General features: G+C 36.1%; 1 protein-coding gene across 1 annotated transcript in view; it reads left to right on the top strand.

Annotated features, from left to right (window-relative positions):
- The window catches only part of Sf3a1 (splicing factor 3a subunit 1), a 164122-nt gene that overhangs the window by 123074 nt on the left and 28860 nt on the right, over window positions 1-12188 (top strand). The window lies entirely within an intron of this gene.

The following is a 12188-nucleotide window of genomic DNA, read 5'->3' as shown; positions in this document are numbered from 1 at the left end:
AAACATTTAAAATACAGATCAAAAAAGTCAAAATGTTTGAAATTGTAATTTACTAGGAAAGATATTCATTGTTAAAATAAAGTCCTTTTTTTCCTAATATTTTTTAGAAACATTTTCATTGGCAAATGGTGCACCCAACTTCTTTCAGATATCTTGCACATTTGAATGATTTGTTTTTACTTGCTTAAAGTTTCACCAAGTTGACGTCCTTTTTTTTTTTGTTAATTTTTTTATTTTTTTAATCAAGGTATTATAAGATGTAATAAGAGATGCCTCAAGAATTCAGATATTTTGCATTTTAGTACATTCATTTTTCCAAAAAATCCAAGTATGAATGCTGTTTTTACTCATGTGAAATAGGGAGAGCGATAGAGAGTGTGTTGGGGGGGGGGGGGGGGGGGGAGGCAGTCAAATGAAAATGGGTCACCTGATAAAAAGTAACCACTAGGACTGATAAGACAGTTATCCCACTGAGTGATGAATTTGTTCATCCCAGTTTTGAAAAAACTGGCAGGCTGTCAACAGAACCACATTTGTACCCCACTCACACACGTCATCCGATGTAAACTGATGTCTACATATGTCTTTCTTAGCTCCCCAAAGATGTGAAAATTGCATAGGGAAAGATCTTGGCAGTAGAGAGGATGTTGAAGAGTTTCTCCAAATCTATGAAGTTTATTCCTCATAGAGTTGGCAGTGTGGGAGTAGGTATTGTCATGAAGAAGGAGAATGGTGTTCATTAGCATGCCCGGGTGTTTTGATTTATAATGCGCCTCTGTTTCTGCAGTGTATTGTCATAATGCTGTGCATTGGTTATGGTCTCCTGCTTAAGCTGAAGAAAGACATTCGTGGGTATCTGTTTTCTTCGTAGGACGATGTGTGACCGGGTACAGATGTGATTTCGTTGACAGTCTGCCAGATATTTTCAAGAATTGGATTGGCTCTTTCATCACCCAGTGGGATAAATTCTTACTAGTTTTGGTGATTACTTTTGAGGTACGAAATGTTTTTCTAAACTTTTTGGCAAGTCACCTGTTTTCATTTCTCTCTCTCTCTCTCTCTCTCTCTCTCTCTCTCTCTGTCTGTCTCTCTCCAAAAATAGTTTTTAATCACCTCAGTCCAAATATTTCCCAACTCTTTAAGAACAAAAATAAAAACGAGAAATGTCCAGAGGTACCATATCAGCATTATTTATTGCCCAACAAAATAACAAATGAGAGCCTCTACAACAAAATAGCTTTGCTTTCTCAATTTAAATTACTGAATAGATTATACACTAGTAACTTTAATACTGTCATAAGCTATAAACTTCATGGTTTTGATCCTATCGAATTGTGATCACAATAATAATTATGAAATTAATGTCTTAATGGTCCACCTTTCAATACTATAATATGCAATGTTTTTGAATTACATTACTAACTAGGAACTAGTTTCGGCATTGGCTGGCCATCTTCAGTCTTAATGTCATACATCTAATAACTAAACAAATGTACAAACACACAATTGACATAAAAACAAATGTACAGACACACAATTGACATTAAAATCTGGAATGAACTGTGTGTAAAATTTGAAAAATAATAAATTAGGCTCTAAGTTCATCTCTGGAGTATGCTCATCATCCAGACTCTTTCTTGTATTAATATTCATAGAATGGCAAGTTCCATCACTGCTAATCATTACAATTTCAATTGCAAAATAGGAACTGGTAAATGTTGATTCTGTAGTCAGATCATCAATCATCAAATCTACTCGAGTGGTGTTAGTAGTATGCAAGTCACTGGAGGCCACTATAAATAACCACCAGCTGACACAGAACTGCTAGATGGTGTTTCCACATCAACCAACATAAATAAAATGAAATGTTTCCATAGTACTTGTTAAAATCATGCTGAAAAGCTGTTGGACATTGTCAGGATGGCACATGAAGATATGGTTAAAAATGACACATTCTTAATTTGTAACTGGTATAAATTCGCAATTCATTGCGGTGTCCATGAAGTTAACCTGAATAAATGATAGATAAAATTAAAGTTAATGAATTGAAGGAGAGTGCGTGGTAGTCAAATGGCATAGGTTATACGAGACTTGCCTCTCATTGCGGCATGTGGTGCGTGGCCTATTGTTGTGTGCCTCATACTAATGGTTATGAGATTCAAAGGAAAAGGAAGGGGCGGGGCAAGGGGAGAGGTTGAGGAAAGGAGGGGGGGGCTGGAGGGGAAGGGGGGGGAATTAAGGCAGGGCCGAAGGATGTGGAAAAAGAGATGGCTGTTGAGGAAAGGTGCTGTGAATATTATGAAAACTGAATAATGACTTGTTGGTTTGATGTTTCTAAAAATGGGAGTTTGAAGGTCAAATAGAATATTTGGCTTTTCTGAAATGTCATTAAGATTATGATTTGGGTTAAAATATTGATCTATATGAATGAAGCAGCTTTCACTTTCAGTAATGTTAAGGAGGGGTCCTTTTTTTATGATTTTGAGAATTTCCATATCTTGTTTTATGTCTGTGAATTTGTGATTATAGTCATGCATATGCTGTCCTATAGCTGAAAATTCATTGTACTTCAGGGCATTGGCATGTTCGGAGTACCTTATACTAAAATTCCTCCCAGTGTGCCGACGTAAGAAGAATTACTACTGTTGCAAATACTCCTGTATACTCCCGATTTTGAAAAACTATTGAACCTGTTTATGGATGTAGCAGTATGTAAGTCTTGTTCATTCCTATTGTTGGTTTTGAAAACTACTTTTACATCATGCTTTTTAAAGATGTTGGTGACTTGGTATTTTTGTTCATTGAACGTAAAGATAGAAAGGGAGGAGTTGTATTGTTTCTGTTTTTTCAAAGTGGTAGAGGGGCGATATTTATATTTATTGTTTATTTTTTTCAATAAAGAAACTGTTGTATCCATTAGATTTAGCTATGTTATGAATGGTGTTCAACTCCTTTTTGAGGTCTCTTTTAGACATTGGAACATTGAAGACTCGGTACACCATGCTGTTGTACGCTGCTCGTTTGTGAATTTGGGGTTTGAAGAATCTTGAGGGATTGTAGTGACTGTTTGGGTGGGTTTTCTGAAAATCTTATATCTTAAGTAGCTTGGGTGCCTGATAATAGTTAAGTCTAAAAAATTAACTTTCCATTCAATTTTGGATTCAAGTGTGAATTTTATATGCGGGTCAATGTTATTTAGATTAATGAGGGTGGTAGCGGCATCTGTGATGCTCTCATCCATAATTACTATGGTGTCATCTACATATCTTGCCCAGAAAAGGATGTTGTCAAAGTTATGGATGTAGCATTATGTAAGTCTTGTTCATTCCTATTGTTGGTTTTGAAAACTACTTTTACATCGTGCTTTTTAAAGATGTTGGTGACTTGGTATTTTTGTTCATGAACGTAAAGATAGAAAGGGAGGAGTTGTATTGTTTCTCTTTTTTCAAAGTGGTAGAGGGGCGATATTTAGGAATGCACAAGTCTTACATAATGCCGTATCCATAAACAAGTTCAATAGTTTTTCACAATCAGGAGTATACAGGATTATTATTATTATTATTATTATTATTATTATTATTATTATTAGGGGCCGTATTTTTTTGTAATAGCGATAAGCACGAAATTTTTCATATCTTGTTTCTAGCCTTTATATGACCTTTTTGGTACCGTACCGTAACGTATTTTAGCAAAATGAACTCGCGAAATATCGCGAAATCTGTTTATTACGCGATTCGTGCGAATAATCACGAAATACAGCTCACTTGGTAAGAAAAATGCGAAATCGTATCGGAAAAGATCTCCAATAAACGTTTAAATGCTCTTGAGAACTTGACTATAGTAGTTTCCTTCTCAGTTGATTGATAGCGCTGTATATTCTCTACACAAATGCACACAAAGCGATCAGCCCTGTGTTTCGGAAGTATGTGTATTCAGTTCCGCGATCTCTAAGGCAATCATTAAAAATCAATATCTGTTATCGATTACAGCAAATGGTGTTGTGGTCGTAGCAAGATCGGTTGTAGATACAGCAGTGCGCATTATACTCTTTCGCATTGAAAGTTCGCCACTTATGAACCTTTATCAGCAGATGTCCAGAATTTAAGTACAAAAATGCTGAAAACTAAATTCACAACAGTTTTTCCAAGGGCCGAGGAATACAACAGTGAGGCGTTCTATGTATTTGATGCTGCAAGAAAGATTCTAATGTGTAAGTACTGTAATGTTCGCATTACGTGAAAACGAAGAGATGCGTGCGATAAATACTGTAGAGAATCAGAAACACACAAAAAGAAGAAGAATGAAGCAAATGAAAATAATTTTAAGCGGCAAATAACAATTGGCGATACTTTACACATCGCAGAGGAGTTGAAAAGTGATAGCAATTTGTAATAGACACAACAAAAGCATTCATGCAAGCCAGCATTTCTGTAGAAAAATTGGATAATCCTGGCATGAGGACATGGATGAATATAAAAGGGAAGATAAATAATACCGACTTTATTATAAAATATGATGATATTAGTAGGCCTATTCTAAATAAATCGCACCGAGCTCGATAGCTGCAGTCGCTTAAGTGGAGGCAGTATCCAGTAATCGGGAGATTACTATCGGCAGCCCTGAAGATGGTTTTCCGTGGTTTCCCATTTTCACACCGGGCAAATGCCGGGGTTTTAAGGCCACAGCCGCTTCCTTCTAATTCCTAGGCCTCTCCTATCCCATCGTCGCCGTAAGACCTATCTGTGTCGGTGCGACGTAAAGCAAAGAGCAAAAATAAATAAATAAATAAATAAATAAATAAATAAATAAATAAATCGTCTGGTTGAGTTGTAATAATGTTATTGTTTTTACGTCCCACTAACTACTTTTACGGTTTTCGGAGATGCCGGAATGTTGTCCCGCAGGAGGTTTTTACGCGCCAATAAAACTAGTAACACGGGGCTGACGTATTTAAGCACTGGACTGAGCCAGGACTGTACCTACCAACTTGGGCTCAGAAAGCCAACGCCTTAACCGTCTGAGTTACTCATCCCCGGCCGGACAGCACCAGCATATCCATGAATATCTTCCAGGGATATATGGCTTTGCAAAATGCAGTGAAAGCACGTCTGATAGAAGAGAAGAAAGAAGACATTGTTAGTGAAGTTTTAGGAGAATTTGCATCAAGTGTTCGCAAGTATTATGGTTTCCGACGTCTAATGTGGTCAGCGAAAGGGGCTGCTTTGTTTACAAAAACATACTTTCTGACTGTCACACAACTCTAAATCCTGATAATGTTGAAACCATGCGTAGCTTTTTACTTTGGAGACAAGTCATTAAAAATGTTAAAACATGTAGAACCAAACCAAACCCCACAGCACTTAAAGCCCTGAAAGGGCCTTGGCCTGCCCTGTGACCGCTGCTCAGCCTGAAGGGCTGCAGATTACGAGGGGTCGTGTGGTCAGCACGACGCATCCTCTCGGCCATTATTCTGAGCTTTCGAGACCGGGGCCGATATCTCACCGTCAATAGCTCCTCAGTGCTAATCAGGTAGGCTGAGTGGACCTCGAACCAGCCTTCAGGTCGAGAAAAAATCCCTGACCTGGCCGGGAATCGAACCTGGGGCCTCCTGGCGACAGGCAGGCAGGTTACCCCTACACAGCGGGACTGGCAAAAACGTGTAGGCTACGTATAATTCCTAACTTCCGCCTAACTTCATTTTGAGGTTTCAGTGATTTATATAGGTCTACCAGTATTTATTTCTACAACATTTTGTATATTTGGTTGTTCTAAGGTTTAATAACAATTTAATACATTACAAGTGTTCACTTTAAAACCCCTAATCACAAAATTAGTTAGATTTACCCCATACCATAAGGAATATTTCACAAGAAACATCGATCAGTATGACAATTTATTTCACGAAATACCTACCGAAATAGTGTGAGTTTTAACACCGAAATCAACAGTTTTATTTCACCAAAATATAAGGCCCTTAATTATTATTATTATTATTATTATTATTATTATTATTATTATTATTATTATTATTACTACAACATCCTTTTCTGGCCAAGATATGTAAATGACACCATAGTAATTATGGATGAGAGCATCACAGACGCTGATACTCCCCTCATTAATCTAAATAACATTGAACCGCATATAAAATTCACACTTGAATCCAAAATTGAATGGAAAATTAATTTTTTAGACTTAACTATTATCAGAAATCTTATGATATAAGATTTTCAGAAAACCCACCCGAACAGTCACTACAATCAGTCAAGTTTCTTCACACCCCCAAATTCACAAGCGAGCAGCGTACAACAGCATGGTGTACCGAGTCTTCATTGTTCCAATGTCTAAAAGAGACCTCAAAAATGAGTACACCATTCGTAATATAGCAAAATCTAATGGATACAACAGTTTCTTTATTGAGAAAATAATCAATAAATATAAATATTGCCCCTCTACCACTTTGAAAAAAGATAAATAAAACAACTCTTCCCTTTCTATCTTTACATTCAATGAACAATTTTACAAAGTCACCAACATCTTTTAAGAACTTCAAGTGTGAGACAGCCTCATAGACAAAGTGAAAATGTTGTATAGTGGGAATAGTTGTATTAAAGTAGGATGTGGTTTGTCGGACTGGTTTGAAACAAAGAGAGGACTGCAGCAGGGCAGCTCATTGTCACTATTACCGGTATTTATTATTGTGATGGATGTAGTAACGAAATCTATTAAAAGGAAAGAACATGAAGATATCAAAGTCTTCACATTTGCAGATGATGTTGCGATCTGGAGTGACTCAGAAGAGGAATTGGGAGAGAGAATGCAAAGCAGAAATGAGGAGTTTAAGAAATATGCTTTAAACATCAGCAAGACCAAGACAGTGGTGATGAAAGTGTATGGGGAAGGAGCAGAACCGATAGTCATGTTAAATGAAGCCCAACTGGACAGCGTTCCTGTTTTCAAATACTTGGGTAGCATTCTATCAAATGACAATCTAGCAAAACATGAGGTGAACAATCAAATCAATAAGGCAACGCAATTTTACCACAAGGTTAGACACCTGGTGTGGGATGAGCAAATACCCATGAAAACAAAAATGACATTGTACGAGTCCTATTATACACCAATTCTTACATACAGTCTTGAAACCACAACACTGACCAGTAGAGATAATTCCAAACTTCAGGCAGCTGAAATGAAATTCCTACGCACTATGATCCAGAAAACCAGGAAAGACAAGATTAGGAATGAGAAAATTAGAGAAGAAGTAGGAATAGATGATACTCTCCTCAATAAGATTCAGATATCAAGACTGAAGTGGTTTGGTCGCATGAAGAGGATGTCAGTAAACAGAACTGCAAGGAAGGAATTTGACAGAAAAGTAGAAGGAAGATGACCCATGGGAAGGCCACGAAGGAAATGGATAGATTTAGTTTGATGTACTGCTGCGAAGTCATGATTGGGACATCTTGATGGAGGAAGAATGGTACAAGGACAGGATGAGATGGAGGAGGCTTATATACCACACCCAGGAAACTGGAGATGGTTTAGGATGATGATGATGATGATGATGATCAACATCTTTATAAAGCAAAAAAGAGTAGTTTTCAAAACCAACAATAGGAATGCGCAAGTCTTACATAATGGCATGTCCATAAACAAGTTCAATAGTTTTTCACAATCAGGAGTATACAGGATTATTTGCAACAGTTGTAATTCTTCTTACATCGAACAGACCAGGAGGAATTTTAATATAAGGTACTCGGAACCTGTCAATGCTCTGAAGTACAATAAATTTTCAGCTGTAGGACAGCATATGCATGACTATAATCACAAATTCACAGACATAAAACAAGATATAGAAATTCTCAAAATCATCAACAAAGAACCCCTCCTTAACATTACCCAAATCATAATCTTAATGACATTTCAGAAAAGCCAAATATTCTATTTGACCTTCTAATTCCCACTTTTAGAAATGTCAAATCAACAAGTCGTAAATCAGTTTTTTATAATATTCACAGCACCTTCCCTCGACAGCCATCTCTTTTCCCACATCCTTCAGCCCCGCCTTAATCCCCCCTTTCCCCTTCAACCCTTCTCCTTTCCCTGATCTCTCACCTTGCCCCAACCCGTCTCCCTTTGGCCCGCCTGTCTTTCGTTGCCCCGCCCCTTCCATTTCCTTTGAATCTCACAACCATTAGTACGAGACACACAACAATAGGCCATGCACCATATACCGCAATGAGAGGTAAGTCTCGTATAACCTATGCCATTTGACTAACACGCTCTCTCCTTCAATTCATTAATTTTAATTTTATCTGTCATTTATTCAGGTTAACTTCATGGACACCACAATGAATTGCAAATTTATACCAGCTACAAATAAAGAATGTGTCAGTTTTAACCTTATCTTCATGAGCCATCCTGACAATGTCCAACAGCAATTCAGCATGATTTTAACAAGCACTACGGGAACATTTCATTTTACTTAAGTTGGTTGATGTGGAAACACCATCTAGCAGTTCTGTGTCAGCTGGTGGTTATTTACAGTGGCGTCCAGTGGCTTGCATACTGCTAACACCACTCGAGTAGATTTGATGATTGATGATCTGATACAGAATCAACATTTACCAGTTCCTATTTTGCAATTGAAATTATAATGATTAGCAGTGATGGAACTAACAATTCTATGAATATTAATGTAAGAAAGAGTCTGGATGATGAGCATACTCCAGAGATGAACTTAGAGCCTAATTTATTATTTTTCAAATTTTTCACATAGTTCATTCCGGATTTTAATGTCAGTTGTGTGTCTGTATATTTGTTTTTATGTCATTTGTGTGTTTGTACATTTGTTTAGTTATTAGATGTATTACATTAAGGCTAAAGATGGCCAGCTAAGGTCGAAACTAGTCCCTAGTTAGTAATGTAATTCAGAAACATTAAAAGGTGGACCATTACAACATTAATTTTTTTATTATTATTATTATTGTGACCTTTAATACTAGGTAACATGTCCTCTTGCATTGATGCTTGGCTGTATTTGTCTTGGCATACTGTCGACTTAAATGAAATTTCATTATGATAGATCTGTATTGAATTGTGATTACAATAGAGTTAAGCTAATGTATTATTAAGGTCCACTTTTACAATACAATATATACAGAGTTTAAATTACATAAATGATTAGGGACTAGTTTCGACCTAATATTAGGTCATCATCAGCCTAAAGCAAAATTAAAACATAAATACCAAAGAAATCAAACAATGTAAAGACACATAAGGTCTTGTAAATGTACATACCATGTGAGATATAGAGAAAAGAATTATAGAGGCGTGCAGCATTATGTTAAAAAATAACTCCATGACAAAGATTCATAAAAAGTCCATTGCGCATTAAAAAAATGTTAAAGATAGGAATCCTTGAGTTTCTGGATAAGGAGATTAGTATATGCTGGCTCCTTTAAGATGCTGTTATCCAATTAAAGAACAACTGAGGCCAAGTCACGTCGTTTATTTACGACTAAAGTCCAGTGCCCCGTGTACAGCATTAAAAAGTTGTTAGGGATGGAAATCTTTCAGTTGTAGGTCAAGAAATTCAATATATGCTTGCTCCTTAAATGTGGTGTTGTACATTCGAAGAACAACTGGGACGAAGTTACATCGTTTTTCAAGATATTAATAGATGTAAAAACACATAAATGCTAGAAAGGCTCTTCTGTTTTTTGGAACTTGAAGGAAGGTGATTGTTGCGCATGGAGGCTTAAGAATCCAGAGATGTGCTACACTATGTTAAAAAATAGAGATCCATAAAAAAGTCCAGTGCGCCGTATAAAAATAAAAGGTTGTAAAAGTAATCCTTAAGTTGCTGGTCATGTAAATCGAAAAGGGCTGGCTTCCAAGCGATGCTGCTGTTCATTCAGAGATCAATTGTAATTGTAGTAACATTGTCTTCATAAGATGTTTATAAACTTGATTTATATGCGGATGTGAAGTATGATGCTAGAAGAAAGTTCTTTTGTTTCTAGAATCTTGAAGGATGATGGTTCTTACGTGAGGAAGATTAACATATATGGAGTTAAATAAAGGTGGATAGAAATTCGCAGTTCAATGCGGAGCATACGTTTGACTCTGAATAAATGACAGCAAAGAAAGAAAGAAAGAAAGAAAGAAAGAATTAAGTCAGTTGGAAGAAAATACTTAAAAAATATGTCATATAGGAATTATTTTGTGTCGTAATGAGTTGAAGAGAGAATTGGGGGTAGGTGAGGTTCAAAGGAGATCTTGAGAAGGAGGTGAAGGGAAAAGAGAAACTAGAGGAAAGGAAATAGAAGGAGAAAAGGAAGGGGGGGGGAAGGGGGAAAGAGGTTATTAAGGCGGGGCTGAGGGATGTGGAATTATGGAAGATTGTTTAAGCAAAGTACTGTAAATAGAATGAAAAATCGGACCTTTAATATTCGATTTTGATTGTCTGAAAAACTGAATGAACGGGTCAAGAAGAATGTTCAGTTTTTCGGAAATGTCATTAAGATTGAATTTTGGATTAAAATATTGGTCAAGATGTATAAAACAGTTCTCTGATATGTTAAGGAGGGGTCCTTTATTCATAATTTTGAGAATTTCCATATCATGTTTAATGTCTGTAAAATTATGATTATAATCATTCATGTTGTTGACCAACTGCTGAAAATTATTGTATTTTAAGGCATTGGCATGTTCCAAGTATCGTATTTTAAAGTCTTCCTGTTTCCCCAATATAAGAAAAATTGCAGCTGTTGCATTTTACTCTATATACACCGGATTTCGAAAAGCAGTTAGTTCTATTAATAGATGATGAGTTGTGTAAGACTGTAGCATTATTATTGTTGGTTCTGAAGGAAATTTTAACATCATGTTTTTTAAAAACATTAGTGACCTTATAAATAACTTTATTGGACGTAAAGATAGAAAATAAAGAAACTTTTGGTTTTTCTTCTATCAGAGTGGTTACAGGATGATGTTTGTGTTTATTGATAATACCTTCAATGAAAGAACTATTGTATCCATTGAGTTTAGGAATCATACAAATATTTTTCAATTCTTTTTTAAGATCACTTTCAGTCATTGGGACAGTAAAGGCTTGATGAACCATACTGTTATAAGCTGCTCTTTTATGGATTTGTGGATGAGAGGAATCTTGACGAATAGTGGAAGATGTTTGGGTAGGCTTTCTGAAAATATTGAATTTTAAGGAATTTGGTTGCCTAATGATGGTCAAGTTAAAAAAATTTATTCTTTGTTCATATTCAGATTGGAGCGTAAATATTATGTGCGGGTCAATATTGTTAAGGTTGACAAGAGTGGAGGCAGCTTTATTTATTTTTAAGTATTTTCTTCCACCTGACTTAATTTTTTTTCTTTCTTTCTTTCTTTCTTTGCTGTCATTTATTCAGAGCCAAACGTATGGTCTGCATTGACTGCGAATTTCTATCCACCTTTATTTAACTCCATATATGTTAATCCTCCTCACATAACATCCATCGTCCTTCAAGATTCTAGAAACAGAAGAACTTTCTTCTAGCATCATACGTCGCATCTGCATATATATCAAGTTTATAAACATCTTGTGAAGACAATGTTACTACAATTTCAATTGATCTCTGAATGAACAGCAGCATTGCTTGGAAGCCAGCCTTTTTTGATTTACATGACCAGCAACTTAAGGATTTCTTTTACAACTTTTTACTTTTATACAGCGCACTGGACTTTTTTATGGATCTCTATTTTTTAACATAGTGTAGCGCATCTCTGGATTCTTAAGCCTTCAAGCACAACAATCACCTTCCTTCAAGTTCCAAAAAACAGAAGAGCCTTTCTAGCATCTATGTGTTTTTATGTCTATGAATATCTTGAAAAACAATGTAACTTCGTCCCAGTTGTTCTTCGAATGTACAACAGCACATTTAAGGAGCAAGCATATATTGAATTCCTTGACCTACAACTGAAAGATTTCCATCCCTAACAACTTTTTAATGCTGTACGAGGCACTGGACTTTAATTGTAAATAAACAACATGACTTTGGCTCAGTTGTTCTTCAATTGGACAACAGCATCTTAAAGGAGCCAACATATACTAATTTCCTTATCCAGAAACTCAAGGGTTCCTATCTTTAACATATTTTTAATGCGCACTGGACTTTTTATGAATC

This window comes from Anabrus simplex, chromosome 1 (assembly GCF_040414725.1).
Source record: "Anabrus simplex isolate iqAnaSimp1 chromosome 1, ASM4041472v1, whole genome shotgun sequence".
Classification (NCBI taxonomy): Eukaryota; Metazoa; Arthropoda; class Insecta; order Orthoptera; family Tettigoniidae; genus Anabrus; species Anabrus simplex.
This window is presented reverse-complemented; position numbering and strand designations above follow the sequence as displayed.